This window comes from Eubalaena glacialis, chromosome 10 (assembly GCF_028564815.1).
Source record: "Eubalaena glacialis isolate mEubGla1 chromosome 10, mEubGla1.1.hap2.+ XY, whole genome shotgun sequence".
Taxonomy (NCBI): Eukaryota; Metazoa; Chordata; class Mammalia; order Artiodactyla; family Balaenidae; genus Eubalaena; species Eubalaena glacialis.
This window is the reverse complement of record NC_083725.1, coordinates 20,108,885-20,125,869: the sequence shown is the minus strand read 5'-3', so window position 1 is coordinate 20,125,869 and position 16,985 is coordinate 20,108,885. Positions and strand designations below refer to the sequence as shown.

The following is a 16,985-nucleotide window of genomic DNA, read 5'->3' as shown; positions in this document are numbered from 1 at the left end:
TTCTCTAAAGTAGAAGAATGTTTTCTCCATATGGAAAAAGTGTTCTTCTTTTCATTTTGGCACTTAAGACCTCAGACCCAAATTCCTGATCCATATTAAGAATCAGGTAAAACCTTGCATGACCTGCATATTTAATTTCCCACCAGTCATTTCTATTCTATCTATATTTTGCATGCCTGATGTTTTCTACTTTATTACATTTAGAAGTATTTTTTAAGCCACTTCAAATTCCTTGTGGGATTAGGAGGGATAAAATATAATTAAAAGGAATAAAGGAAGCTCAGTTATTTAAACATCAAACACTGACTAAGTACCTATTATATCCCAAGTCCTATCATAGGCACTTAGGATATAGTGAAGCTTCGATTCTAGTCGGAAAACACAGACACACACACATACACACAAACACACACAGACACACACACACACACTAATATGTCAAGGAGCTTTACGAGCTAGAAACAAAGGCAGAGTAAGGGGCTAGAAGTGACTGAGTAGAATGGAGAAATTTCAGACAGAGAAGGCCTCTCTGAAGAGGGGACACCTGAGCAAATATCATAAGGATGTGAAAGAGGAAGTCGTCAGTAATCTATGTAAGCTTTGCAGGTAGAGGAAACAATAAGTGCTGAAGGCCCACAAGCGGAAATGAGTTTATTATTTTCAAGAAACAAAAAATTCCGAGTGACCAGACAAGAGTGAGCAAGATGAAGGGTGATAAGAGAGGTAATCAGAGACAAAGGAAGATTTCTGATTAGGCAAGGCCTTGTAGGACACTATAAGGAGTCTGATTTTACCCTGAATACGACAGAATGAATACAAGTTTTGAGCAAGAAAGAGGACATGATCTAGTTTACTCTTTTTTTATCCACCCCCCCCCGTGAAGACACCAAATTGTATAGAAGGGGGGACAAAGAAAAAACAAGAAAACCAATTAGAAAATTAATCTATTAGTCTACATGCAAGATCATAGATGGTGTGAATCAGAGTAGCAAGTGAAGAACATGGTAGAGTCTGGATATATTTTGAAGGAAGAGTAACAACACTTGCCAGAAGAGTAGATGTGGGAGGTGAAAGAGGATTCAGGGATAACTCCTAGGTTCTTAGACTGAGTGACTGAGTGACTAGTGTTAAATATCCAAAAGATATTAAACACATAGTTAAAAGGAGTTTAAGTGAAGCAGAAGAGGTTCAGGACATGTATTTGGATTCATCAACAAATCCAAAGTCTAGGTTTGCCTAGGGAATGTATTTAGGTGGAGACTAGTTTAAGGCAGAGTCTTGGGGCACTCCCTCATTTAAAGATGGGGGAACCAGCAAAGAAAACCAAATAAACTAAGCAAATAAATAAAACTGAATTTTTGTAATTTTAAAGTGGAAAGTAACAAGCTTACTCCTTTTGACCTCATCTTCATGCTATAATGGAGGGAATGACAAATCAGTTCAGTACCATTCAGATTCAAATTAATAAGGAAAAGGAATAAAGCTAACTGAGCCCAAAGAAATGTCATTATTTAAAGAGTTGTTTGATTGATGGTCCCAATTTTACAACCATTAAAGCAATTAATAAGCCCATTTTACAGAAGGACATCCAGGTCTTCTGAACATCCTAAAAACATTTTATGTCTGTCTCCCAGGGAGCTTTTGGATCATTAATAGTACTCATTTTTTTTCTAAATCTAGTTCATCCGAAAACAATGGTAAGCTTCCATCTTACTTACCTTGTCCATTATTTTATTTTAAACTACCTCCCAGAATCATGCTAAGGGAAACTCATATAAATTTACCTAATGATTAATTGAGAGCTTCCTAATGTCAAATTAGATTTTGCCTCCCAAATCTAGTAGGGTGGACAGAGTATGGAAAGGCAACATGTTCTGTTATTCATGAAGTTAATAGCTAGTTTGTTTTATTTTAATAACAGTGTTGTAGTTTAAAAATCACCAACAAAGAAATTTGTTAATTTTTTATTCTTAATAAATATGTACAGGGATAAGAGAGTAACTCTACAAGAGCTACGCAAAGACTTAATTATATACACTTATTGTGTGACCCAGCCTAGACCCAGCCAGCCAGCATTCACACAAGCATGTTAAAGGGATGAACATTTTCTACAGTTAAGTCTAACAAATTAACAAAAAGATGAAAACTGACCCAAAAAACCTGCTTCATTATTAAGTCAGTATAAAGATTAAGCACATAAATTTTGGAACTACTTATTACTATGTCCAAATCCTAGTTCTATCATTTACTAGCTCAAGATTTTTTAACCTCCCAATCTTCAACTTCCTCATCTGTAAAATAGGAATGATAATATATTTTTGATAGGGCTACCTTCAGGATTAATTAGTAAATATGTCTTCACTCATCTAGTCTACTAACCTCAAAATTCATCAACCAGCTCTGATCACAGACGTGTCCTCCTACTCTGGTCTACCTCCACTCATCATCCTACTGAGAATGGCATCTAGCTTTGACTGTCTGACCACCGAGCTGTTACTCTTTCAACTTCACTATGGTATCTTGCCACCTTATACTCTCTCACATATGCTACTGCAGACCTGGCCCCTATTTTCAATTTTAGCTCCCTTAAGTAGAAAGTCACCTACCATAAATCTGGCCAAAAATAAACCAGTCACAAGCTTGAAAAATAAACCTCTACTAACACTTACTAGCAGTATTCAAGAAAATAAAGAAAATAATTTGTGTCCAATGTTAACTTAGAAACATTGACAAACATGTCATTTTTGTTTTTTCTAAACCCTGGCTTACATGTAGCAAAAAGATGAATACTAATATCAAAAGACCAGCTAAAGTTTAACCTTTATACACATTATCTAAATCTAGGCATAAGAGAAAATTATAAATCACTATTCATTCACTGCCAAGATAGGAAAGGTGGTTTTAAATGTGTAATATTTAGAGACTTCCAGTTCTGGCAACATGGTAGAAGCTCTCACACCATAAATATCTAGCAACACTGATAAAATATAACTAAATAGCTTTTCAATAATTAAATATATTGCTAATTTAGCAAGAAAAAATCCCCCAAGTCAGAAAAAGGGAAAAGGAAATTAGGTAGTCCTCAGGTGCACTATCAACCCAAAACAAACCACAAATGCTACGGGACTGAGTATTACACTCACACTTGGCAGAAGAGATGCAGGAAATGAGAACAATCAATCTGCTATGAAACTCTCAAATGGCTGTATGCTCTGTGAAAGAAGGACCAGAAAAAAATATGGCTGGGGGCCCAAAAAGACAACAAGGAAGGTTAGATCAATCCAGGCTCTGAGCTCTGGGTACAAGAAAGAGACTAAGGGGAGGGAGATGAGTAAAAAATCCTAGAATAAAATAAAAAACCCAAGGTGGATTGCCCAAATTTACACCACCAGAAACCCCCAGGTTAAGAAATAAACAAAAAATAGTTTACATTTAAGTTCAGAATTTGGGGAAATCTGTAAAAGAGTAAGGGATGAGTAGCTCTATGAAATATTTAAGCTTATGATAAAGGAAAATATACGTATCAATGGAATGGAACAGAAAGTCCAAAAACAGAACCAAAATATATAAAGGTTTTCACATAGAATAAAGGTGGCACATTAAATCAGTGCAAAAGACAGACTTCAACAAATGGTGTTAGAACAAAATAGCCATCTAGAAAAAATAGTTTATTTTTTCCACACTTCACACCTTACAAAAGAATATATTCCAAGTAGATCAAAAACTTATATGCACAAAATTAAACCATAAAAGTACTGGAATAAATGCTGGGAGAAGTCTTTTATAACCTTAGAGCAGTGAAGGTTCTTTTCAACTTTGACATGAAACTCAGAAGTCACAAAAGACCAAACTGGCAAATTCAACTACATAAAAAATTTTTAAAACATGATCCAAAGTCAGAAAAACAAAAGATAGTCTAATCTGGAAAACAAAAACAAACCAAGAACAACAAAAAAAAAGCAAACTACTTGCAATTCATTAGATCCAAGCAAAGGTCAAATTTTCCCAATATAAAGAGCTAATACAAAGAGTAAGAAAAAAGATCAACCTCCCAGTAAGGGAAAAGATATGGATAGTTCCCAGAAAATGCAATACAAATGGCTCACTCATGATATGAGAAATGTAAATGAAAACTTCACAGAGATACCATTTTTCTCCTGTGTAACTGGGAAAGATCAAATATTTGAAAAGATGCTGTGTTAGGAGAAAAAGTGGTATCATGTATTACAAACAGAAATAATAGCCCAATTTACAATATCTATCAAAAATTTAAACGTACGCACCCTTTGATTTAGTAATTTCACTTCTGGGAATTTACTCTATAGTTTATTTTTAAATGAAGAGAAATACACACTCAAATATTTTCTATATCAGTAAGGAAGAAAATACATATGGTTTTGGCTGGTTGTCTGTTTTCAAAAACATATATTATGAATTTTATAACAACTTAAGAACAACTTGGGAAATCTGTTCATAAACAGAGTAAATGTTTGTTCATGGCATTTTTATGACTTTTCATTATTATAATTTTAGAAATATTCATTTTACATCTTTTCACACATGGTATAATCCATTTAGTCAACAGTTACCGAAAAACATATACAAGTAGATAAAGGGTGGTAATACCTAAGAACTACAAAAATGTAACTCAGTGTTGACTATTATCATGTACTTATAAATCAATATAAGTAATGAGCTTACATGTCTATTTCATCAAAAATGAAGTATACTAAAATTCTCATTCACGTGCAGCTTTTTGAGAGATATAACACTATAAAAAGAATATTTAGGGAATTTACTTTTGAAAAGCAAAAATCAATTGAAAACAAAGGCGGCTAATTAATTGGCTACATAGGATATCAAACACAGCAAGATTTGATGATGCTATGTGGCAAAGCTCATTTCAAAGGCATAATATCTGTGTATTAGTGATTTGCTTAATAAACCCTGAAAGATAACTGGGTTTTGGAAAATATCTTATTTATTGACTTTGTTGTCCATTCCTCAAATTGTATCTAGTGTGTCAGGCAAAGCCTCTTGCAACAAGGAAATTAATGAGCAGATTGGTTGCAGCCATTACTGCAAAATGATCAATGATTTTACTAAAAGAAAAACAGGAACATAGTAACATGCTTACCTTTAACTAGTACCAGTATAAAAATTTTAGGATAAGTGAACATTATCAAAAAACATGAGGATCTTCTACATATATACAATTAAAATATATACAAAAAGAGTACAGCAAATGTGTATCAAAAATTGCCCATCTTATTAATTACTGGCTCTCTCTTTATCATATTTATAGTCAATTTCCCTTCCAGAAGTATCCTTTGCTCTATTAGTCCTAGCTAAATAAAATTCAGTAGGATCACTTGTCATTTCTAGGGCATAAAGGCAATGGGAAACTGGTGGACAGTTAACGAGAAAATATAACTGGGTGCTAAATAGATCCATACTGTCTTCTGAGGATTCTTTCCCCCTCACTGAAAGAGAAAACACATTCTATCTGCTTGCTTTTTAACAAATATCTCTAAGGTAACATCAACAATATGTCTAAGACATTTTTTTTGTTTTTTTTGAGTAAAAAACAGTATACAAATAATTACATTATAATATTTAAATTTAATTATGTGCTATATGCCAGATCATGGTAGAAGATGGTGAATAACGTTTAGTGTGTTTCCTTTTTAAAAATAAATCCTAAAGAATGGGGGTAAAATCAGAGAAAGTTCAGCAAGGAGGCAGCATAAGGGCTCCTTTCCTAGAATATCCTCCCTTACCCTCTATAATTTTAAAAGTCCAGTGCAAGGTCCACCTATGCCATGAAGCTGTCTCTTGCCCAATCCAACAGGATGATCTTTTATAAATTCCTACTACCATATAATTTAGCACTTAATTTTATAAGGTCTTGTATCATTTGCTAATTTTTACACATACTACCTATCTCCACAATATAATCACAATATAAAATCATGTGAGGTGTGACAGGTTGAAAGTATATATAACCACAGCCACCACCACCATCCCAACATAGACATACACCACACTGGCACACTGCTGAGTACGAAAAAGATGGCATCATAACTTACATAGTATATCAAGTGACCAACTACTGACTTAGTCAACAAAATCTAGTGATCTCTTGTAGAAGGTGAACAGACAAAAATATCTTGTAAAATATATTTTGTTCACCTTTTTTGTAGAAAGCGAACAAAATGGACAAAAACATCTCCCTTGGATATTACAGTCCATTGGAGACAGACAAAGAATAATGACTGGAAGGTATAAGTGCTATGGGAAAAAATACACAGCAGGGTAAAGAAGGAATGGCAAGTGTGTGGTATGTGTGTTTGAGGGAGGTGGGGATCAGGGGTTGGTGGTTGTTAAAATTCCCAGAGCATCTAGCCATGCATTTGTGTGTGTGTGCACATGTGTGTACATGCATTGTGTGCATGTACACACGTGCACGCATTATCACTCAAGTGTGGAAAAAATTCAAAATAAGACAAAGCACAAATTCCACGGAAAAGTGAAAGTTTATACTTAAGAAGTTTATACTTTAATTGGAGCTTAGTGTACCCATTTTAGAGATGTGGTCCACATCAGTCAATTCTAAACAATGAAAGTTAGTACAACTCAGAACACCATCTCCACTTCTCAATCAACCTCTCCTCCCTTATCGCCCCCCAAAACACACACACACACACACACACACACACACACACACCCCAGCCCTCCAAGCCAAACCTATAAATCATCTATAAATGCAACTGGGTACAGTACATCCTACTCTTCTCCACATAGGTTGTCGTCACTGCCCTCATGACTCATGTTATAAAACAAGATCAAAAGAATACAGCCAGGGGAAAAGATATATCTATTCAAGTCCCTTCCACCCACTTTTTCTTGTTGTTGCAGTTCTTCTTAATAGAAAAGTTTTTTTAATGTATAAACAGAATTCTTATCAACTATACTTCAATTAAAAAAGAGAAGAAAAATGTATAAACAATTATTTTTAAAAGACTATGATTTATTCTACAAATTTAACTTTCAAAAAAATCTACAAATATCAACTTATTTTTACTTTCACTATTAAATTGGTATATTTCCCAAGAATAAAAATACATTTAAAATGTGAATTTAATCCAGAAATCTTTAAAATCAAAGCAGCTCATATTGGCATAAATAAACTGAGGTTGCAGAGGCAGGACACTGAGAAATTTGATATCTTTGATTTTAATCTATAGCCAAAATTAAAGGTCACTGTTCTAATTCATTAAATTCATGATATCAACTGAGCAATGTAAAACAAGGCCTAGTATTAAGTAGGAGGAAAAATAAAAGGTGAAAAAATTCAATGGAACTAATCTCATTACCTGTCTAAATAACTGAATAAGTTGAAGCAAAAAAAGAAACCCTATCGTTATTATGAAATCTAAAAATATAACATATTGCTGCTTTCCGAGAACATATAAATCTAAAAAAAATTATCCTCTATACATGTCTAAATGATTATTTTAATGAGTTTTTATTCAACCTAATAAGAAACTTATCATTTATGTCTGCATCGTTTGCTACTTTAAATTTATTTATTTATTTATTTATTTTTGGCTGTGTTGGGTCTTCGATTCTGTGCGAGGGCTTTCTCTAGTTGTGGCAAGCGGGGGCCACTCTTCATCGCGGTGCGTGGGTCTCTCACTATCGCGGCCTCTCTTGTTGCGGAGCACAGGCTCCAGACGCGCAGGCTCAGTAGTTGTGGCTCACGGGCCTAGTTGCTCCGCGGCATGTGGGATCGTCCCAGACCAGGGCTCGAACCCGTGTCCCCTGCATTAGCAGGCAGATTCTCAACCACTGCGCCACCAGGGAAGCCCCTGTTTGCTACTTTAAACAAAAGCAACTAACTATATTAAAAGTTTGATGACAATTCTGAAATCTTAATGAATAAAATGTGGAGAGAAAGAAATTCTGGCCTCTACTATGGAGGCTCAAATATATGTAGGTATGTCTTTGGAACGCTAGGGCACACAGACTGCAGGGCTTCGTGAGATAGACCTCATCCTTAGCTTGCACAGTCTCTTCAAAGTAGAAACCATGCTTCAACAAAGTGCCAATCACAGTAATGGCCCAGCTTCAACACTGTCTAATCTAATCCCAGCATGAACATAATATATATAAGCAATAAAATGTACCATTTTTAATCACTCAAGGTTTACTTATCACCCATTTATTTACATCTTGCCTGCGGCAGAATGATCTGAAAGTGACTCTCCATGATCCCACCTCCTGGTGTTCATGCCTTTGTGTAATCCCGTCTCCTTCAGCGTAAGCAGGACCTATGACTTTCTTCTAGTCAACAGAATATGGCAAAGGTAATGAGATATCACTCCCATGATTGTGTTACATTATATAAGCCTCCATCTTACCAGGAGACTGGAGCTACAGACTCCCCTTGCAGGTTTAATGAGGTAAGCAGCCACACTGGAGAAGCCCACATGGAAGGAGCTGCGGGCAGCCTCTAGGAACTACGGGTGATCACCACCCAGCCAATGGCCAACCAAAATCTGGGGCCTATATCATACAGCTGCCAAAGAAATTCTGCCAACAACTTGAATGAGCCAAGAATAGGATTCTTCTCCATTCAGGTCCCTAGATGAGAATGTAGACTGGCCAATACCTTGACTGCAGCCTTGTGAGACCCTGAGCAGAGAACCAGCTAAACCATGCCCAGGCTCCAGCGCCACAAAAAAACATGAGATAATAAATGTGCATTGTTTTAAGCTGCTAAATTTGTGGAAATTTGTTATGCAGCAATAGAAAACTAATGCACTGCCTTAGAACAGCTCGCTAATTTGATTTCATTTTTATTTCTTTGATGTACTTGGACTTAACAACATACAATGCACTCAAGAAATGCCTACTGAATTAACTGTGAGAGTTTGATCTTTTTGGCCAACTTATATTTCAATTCTGTGGTAAAACAGGCAAAAAAAAAAAAAGCCCACAAATGAGAAAAGCTAGAAATTGCCTTGAAAAGAGACCCATTAGCAATGCCTTACTCTAAAAAGAGATGAGAAGCTACAGAACTCAAAAGTGAGAAAATATTCCAAAAATGCAATTATTTCATGTGATCCTCACAGGTTAGCAAAAGGAAAACACAGTCCAGGGGCAACAACCAAAGACATTTATTTCCAACACATGAGCATTTGCTTTATCTCTCAGTTTCTATTACCTAGAGATTAGTTTATAAGCAAAAGATCATTTAAAATCAAAAACTTTCTGCTGAAATTAATATCTGAAATTTACTTACCTAAAAATATAAAAGAATGAGCATATAAAAATATATATTAAGTATATTTCATATGACTTCAAAATATAACTTTTATTTATATAATATATGCCTCAGAGATATAATGTGAACAGCAATGATAAAGAAAAACAGATCCTTAAAGGTTCTAAAATACTGCTCCTGGGTAATATTATTCATCTGGGTGGAAATGACCCTGAGTAACAAAGGTAGCAGAAAAACTTTCAATATTGAACCAAATTGGATAGACTGAAAGAATGCTGCTGGCAAAGAATCATTTGCTTGAAGAGAAAGAAAGAAAAAGCAGAGGAAACTGAAATAAACAGCCAAAAGAAAAAGAAAAGGTTGGTGAAGACCACATGTGTCTGTAACAGCAGAGTATCATTTCTATAGAATAAATTTAAATCTGATTGGCTTTTCTAAGAACTATATTTTTTACTTTTTCTGAAATGTTGGATTTATAAAAATGATACGGACATCAATTTTATAGGTTGCTTCTGCTGACAGTATTTAGGAGCTGTATTTATATCTAAATCTGAGGGAGTGATATAATTAAATTTCAAGCCTGGAAAGATAAATTCATGAGACAAGTATCCTAAGTTAGCACTTTCTCATTCAAAAATTCACCTTGTTAAAGAGGGGGCAGGGGTAATTTTCACTAAAGTGCACATATAAAAATAAAAGCACATACCTGTCTCTTTCCATGCAATGTAAGCAACTAACTCTAGGGATCTTTTAATTATCTTTTTAAAAACCTCATAAAGTTTCAGAAAATTACAAAAGCAAAACAACTTATTCTAAGCAATACAGAACCAGACTTGAGAGAATGACATCTTCCTGAAGAGAAATAAAATGCTGCTGTCTTGTAAACATAAACTTTGTACAAGAAATCAGATACTTCTTCTGGTATATAAACAAAAATGGATTAATAAAAATTTGAAAGAAATTCAAATGATGAAATGTGATGAATTGGGAGATTGGGATTGGCATATATACACTAATATGTATAAAATGGATAACTAATAAGAACCTGCTATATAAAAAAATAAATTAAATAAAATTCAAAAAAAATTTGAAAGATTGCTTTAAAGAATTTAAAAAAAAAACCTGGCATCTTTCGAGTAACAGTATTATTGCATTTAGTAAATTTTAAATCACATTAATGCACGATTATTTGGATGTTCCAGACTTACCCACACACATTTCTGAGTTTTCTGAACAGAGAAGTGATGGGTTCCACTTCATCAGCCACAACAGGCCACACAGTACTCAGTTCACACTGATCCTATTTTTTTGTTTGTTTGTTTTGACTACAAATACACCTACTAGAACAGTGTCACGTTGAGAATTTCTATAATTTTCTTTGTCAAGCTTCCCATAGCTCCCTTTTAATTAACAGTTATCTCTGAATAATAAGATTCTCAAGATCACCATTCTAACATTAATGACGATAAAAGAATGTTGATAGCATATATTGGTTAATGGCACAAGCTCAGGGGTAAAAAGGACCTGGATTTGAATTCTAACTTTGCTATTTACCAGTTATGTTTTTATTTAGCAGTGTCTAGCTCATTTAAAAAAATACTCAAATTTTTCATGAGGAAGAGGGTTTTCAAGGTTGGATGCATTATAAAGGGGCAAGAAGAATATGGAGAATGTATTCAAGCAGGAGAAAATGGGAGCTGGCTTAATAATACCCTATCAACCAAACACAGAAAGTAATGCCACTTCACATTTGTTCCATACAGGCTATATAAATATTACTGTGTATGTTTTTATTTGATTTTCACAACAAGAGAAAACTGAGGCTATAAGAAGTTAAGAACAAATTCAGGAAACAGAACATAATATAGTCAGGATTCACAGGTCTTCTGACATCTTAGTCCACTAGCGATGTGGTTTTCTCCACACATGCCAAGCTACTTCCAATCTTGGAATGGTTTAACATTTCACCAATTCAGACACTTTGAAAACATGTTTCTAATCAACCTCAAAAAAGCACACTTATCTCAAGCTTTAAGGAGAGGAGAAAGACAACACAACAGAACAGAAACCTACTGCTGATTCTACGGCAGTTAACAAAATAGTGAATGTGTCCTATCAATCTTCATAGGCTAGGCAGGTAAGGAGACATGAAGACAAATTTTTTGTTTTATTCTAATATTGTTAGAAAACTATGGTCTAGTTTAATAGTTGCTTGACAAAAATGGAAACAATCACACTCTGGCAAAGAACCCATTCTGACATTCCAAAGTACATAATCTAACAACTACAGGGTCTTTTCCATGAAGAGAAGCTGTACTGTCATTATCCTCCAGAGTCTGAGAGAGAACTGATACCTCAGCATTGTCTGTGGTTCTGCCAATTCGAAGGATTAACTCTTTTGTTCTTGATGAACATAGCATATACTTGACAAAATGACATCAAATAACAACCAATATCTATTTCCATCTCTACATACTGGACAGATAGGGATGCAAAAAGAATGGAGGGAAATTACCATCTGGATGAGAAATCAATTCATAGAGCAAACACTCAAAGGGTAAGTATAATAATGTACAGTGAAAATTATCATCAACTGAGAAAATGGAAACAGATAACACAAATTATAAATACTACAAAAGCAACATTATTATTCAAATAAAATTAGGCAAAAGCATCATCTCATACAATTTTCCGTGTAGCTGTCAATTAATCAATGAGTTTAATTTCTTATAAATCTGACACTAGAGATTCCAAAACTCCATACCAATAGGAGCACTTAGCTCTATTTAAGCAGGCAAAGCATCCACAAGGAACAAGAAAATTGCTGAAGTGTGATATATAGACAAGTAGAGAATAGGGTAGCAAATATTAAGGTGTTCATTTAAGAAAGAAAGCAAATATAAAAATAAGTTCGAAAAGGGAATGAAGAACGTGGAGTATAGTCATGCAGAAAAAAATGAAGCTAAACTACTTTAAGGAAGTCAATATAATCCTCAGCATCTGTATCCATCTATATTCACTAAAATTTATTGAACATCAACACTATATCAGGCATGGTGCCGCGTACTGGGGTGTGAGAATAAATAAGACAGACTGTTATCTAGATGTCCAGCCTAAATGGAAAAGCTGACAAAAAATAATATATAATATACAAACAAATAATTATAATATGACAAATGTTCCAAAGGAGTTTAAATTTTGTGCAAGGGCAATAGAAGGAAACAAACTCAGACTACACCTTTTTTAGTGGGGGTCTCAAAAGAAAATTAATTCCTAATGCCCTAAAGTATCCATTGAAGGTAATAAATTAACTTTGTTCTTATACGTCTAGAATGATAATATTCATACACCATCTTTATTTTTTTTCATACACCATCTTTAAAAACACTGAGAAACAGTCATTCAAATCATTGAGTTCTGAGGTTCAGATAAGAAACCCTGGCAAGAGACTTCCCTGGTGGCGCAGTCGTTAAGAATCCACGTGCCAATGCAAGGGACACGGGTTCAAGTCCTGGTGCGAGAAGATCCCACATGCCGCGGAGCAACTAAGCCCGTGCGTCACAACTACTGACCCTGTGCGCCAGAACTACTGAAGCCCATGCACCTAGAGCCCAGGCTCCACAACAGAAGCCACCGCAATGAGAAGCCCGCGCACCGCAACGAAGAGTAGCCCCCGTTCGCCGCAACCAGAGAAAGCCTGTGTGCAGAAACGAAGGGTCAACGCAGCTTAATTCATTCATTCATTCATTCATTAAAAAAAAAAAAAAAAGGAAACCCTGACAGACAAAGGCTTCCATCAAATAGGGAGATTTCACCAGATACAGAGAAACAAGAATTGGGTATCCCAAGCAGGGAGAATCTTATTTGCTAGGCCAAGGAAAAGGTATGCCACATTTGGAGAATTCTAAGTCATTTTGTTGAGATGAAGGCAGGGATGAAAGTGAGTAGGGAGAGAATTGGAGTGTGACAAGAAACAGGACATGGATTTAGTTTTGCACCAGACTGTAAAACACTTAGTAGCTAAAGATTTTGGAATTCACATATAGAAAAAGACAGGGCCATACTCTGGAGGTATAAAGTGATCAGATTTGTCCCAAAAAACTTCTAAGGATGGTTCTGGTTCAAGGAGTCCAAGAACTAACCCTTTCAGAAGACTATCATATTTGCTACACAGTAAGTAGGAAAAAAAAATTCTGTCCAAATTGAAGACTGAACTTTTTTACATTGAAGACTGTTTTATTATATAATAAGAAAAGTAAACTTTGTCATGCACACACTTATCAATGACTAAGAGAACTCCAAAGAAACAACTTATTTTTCAGGTCATCTGGGTTATCATGAGTCCAAAAAGACATTAACATTAATTTTAACAGATCTTCAGTGAAAGAACAAAAACAAAAAACATGTATCGCAAAGACTGCAAAGAAAAGGCGATTCCTAAGACAGCAGATACATTATTGAATCAGTATGCCTATTAATTAGAAATCAACTTGGTCTGAGATGGGATTTTACTTAAATAAAAAGAATTACGAAAACCCAGGCACTACTAATACCTACAGGAAACTCAGTAAATGGGAAACAAGACTTGGGGGAGAGGGGGTGATAAAATTTCTCCTCTACCCTCTCCCAGCTGGGCCTAAGAATTAGACTGACACAAGACACATTAACAGGAGAAAAGCACACAAATTTTATTTAGTAATTTTTTTGTGTATCTGAAAGCCTTCACAAGGAAAATAAAGACCCAAAGAAGCAGTTAGGGCCAAAAGCTTATATGTGTGGTTGGATAAAGAGTAGTAAATTGTGAAGACGTAACAAGACAAAGGGTTTGGGCTAGAGCAGATAATTGTGGAAAAGTGATGAGGAAGATAAGGATTAGTAACAAGGTTTGTTTGTACAGATTGTTCCCAGCCTCTATTCCCCATCTCTAGTAGTAAGAATGTTTTCCTTTCACCTGGTATCCAGAAGGCACCTTTTACATGAGAGTTTACCTCTTGCTTTCAAGAAGAAAAAGAAAGGTCAGAATGCCCTTCTTGCATCTGCTGTTTATGTGCCTTTGACTCAGAATAATCCTTATGCCCCAGAGGCATATTTGGGGGTGGCATAGTCTGCTACCCTACACAAGTAGGGTAAGCAAAGTTGAAACTTTCAGAAGCCCCAGAATGTTCCCCCCACCAGCCTACCTTCTAACTATAGTAATTCTTCTCACATATTTAATATTCTAACATCTTCAATGCCCTTCCCATTAAAAATCCTGCTCTTAAAAAGAGATCTGATATTCAGCCCTAAAAAGGAAGGAAACTTTGACACATGCTTCAACATGGATGAATTTAAAGACATTATGCTAAGTGAAATAAGCCAGTCTCAGAAAGACAAATACTGCTTAATTCTACTTATATGAGAAATCTAGATTAGTCAAATTCATAGAAACAAAGTATAATGATGGTTGCCAAGGGCTGGAGGGATGAGAAAAAGTGGTGTTACTATTTAATAAATAGAGTTTCAGTTTTGCAATATGAAAAAGTTTTGGAGACTGGTTGCACAACAGTGTGAATATACTTAACAATACTGAACTGTACACTTGAAAGCAGTTAAGATGGGAAATTTCATGTGTGTTTTAAAATATTACTAAAATATTTTTAAAAATTGAGACTGAAATGGCGAATAACTGAGGATGAGTCCATGTCCAAAGGCAGTGAAACCAAATAAATCATTTACTGGGGACGAAGAGTTTAGAGTATTTTATTCTGTGAAAGTTTGGGAGCAAAAGAATGATATAATTGCAATGTTTTTAGCAAGATTAAAATGACATCAATATATTAAAATATATCAGATGGAAATGAGAGCTGGAAGGAGGGAGTCAAGAAAAACTGTTTAGAAAAATTGAAAAGAAATAACCATTTTAGGGATCAGTTCAAAGATGAAGTTGTTAAGATTTCTAGCATGGGTAAGAGGAAGGATGTAGCCTCAGTCGGCTCCCTTGGGATCTTTATTAAGCAGTGGCTGAGCAAGCAGATAAAGGTAAACTGCACAAGATCAGCCTCCAGGCCATTTATCAGGAATCAAAGAATTGCTTTATTTATTTACACCTTTCTTCATCTAAAAATATCTGAAAAGGTCAGCAAATAACCACTGTTCTGTTACTCGCTGTTTGCCAAGCACAATGGAAGTATTCCAGAATTTGAGCTGCTGTAATAATGATACAACTCTCTTTACAAATTACGTGATAGATGAAATTCTAAAAGATTTTATAAACAAAATTGTGGTAACTCCAGTCACATGTTAAATGTACTAAGTAAGCCCATATTTACTAGATAGAGCTTTATTTCCTAGAGTGGCTCTTTTCGTAATAGAAATCATTTATTTATTCTGTTAAATCCTAGTATGGATTCCTTTGCATTCATCTCCACTGCAGCATGGGAGAAAGACTTGAAGTGAGGTTAAAAGAAAGCTCTAAATCAGATAAATGTACTAAAAGAGCCCTTCTCTCCTTTTATATACCAAAAGAAAATGAGACCAGAATTACCTAAAGCATGTGAATCATAATAAAAATGTAAATATTTAAAACACATTATAGAGACAATTTTTTATTTAAAAAAGGCTAAATTTTCCATCCAAATAATGAGAATTATCTCTATGCCTTTTTGTTTTAACTTACTATTGAATTCTATATGAGGCAGTTACCAGAACACTAAATCAACTTATGCTAACTTCCAAGATCTTTATTCACTATTACTGAGTCCAATTTAAATTAAGATTCTGTCGAAATGACAAAGGTGAATAACAATAGTTGTCCCAAAAAGCATATTCACCTGGGAGGTGAAGGGGTAAAACACAAGTACACATTCAATTAGAACAGAAGGGATCCGTACTATAAAGGTTATGAGGAATAAGGATAGTTCTCCCATCATAAAACAAAAAACATAAAAACAATGTCTTTATTGAAAATCAATGAACCCCAAACGAGCTCTCTGAAAGGTCAGTAAAATTGATAAGGAAAAAAGAGAGTAAACACAATTCACAATATCAAGAATGAAAGAGAGAACATCACTACAGATCATACAGACATTAAAAGGCTAATAAGAGAATATTACTAAGAATTCTATATCAACAAATTCAGTAACTTAAATGCAATGGACAAATTTTTTGAACGGTACAAACTACTGAAGGTCATCCAAGAAAAAAATAGATAACCTGAATAGCCCTATATTTATTAGAGAAAAAGAATTCGTAGTTTAAAAACCTACCCACAAAGAAAATTCACAAGTCCAGATGGCTTCACTGGTGAGTTATACCAAACATGTAAGAAATAGATAACAATGCTGCATAAACTTGTGCAAAATACGGAAGAAGAAACAGGCTCCAAATCATTCTGTGAGTCAAGCATTACCCTAATACCCAAATTAGACAAAGGTATTACAAAAAAAGAAAACTAAAGACCAATGTTTCTCATAGACCCAGAAGTAAAAATCCTTAACAGGATATTTGCAAATTGAACGAAGCAATATATAAAAAGAATCATGGTCAAGAGAGGTCTATTCCAGGAATGCAAAGCTGGTTTAACATTCAAAAATCAATACAAGTTCACCATATTAACAGACTAACATACCCCCGCCACCACCAAAGGAACCAAATGATTGTCTTAATGAAAGCAAAAAAGGTATTTGACAAAATTCAATATCCATTCATGATAAAAACT

General features: G+C 34.8%; 1 protein-coding gene across 1 annotated transcript in view; it reads right to left on the bottom strand.

Moving 5' to 3' along the window:
* Positions 1-16,985, bottom strand: part of DDX10 (DEAD-box helicase 10) — a 269,882-nt gene that overhangs the window by 139,183 nt on the left and 113,714 nt on the right. The gene's annotated exons all lie outside the window — the stretch shown is intronic.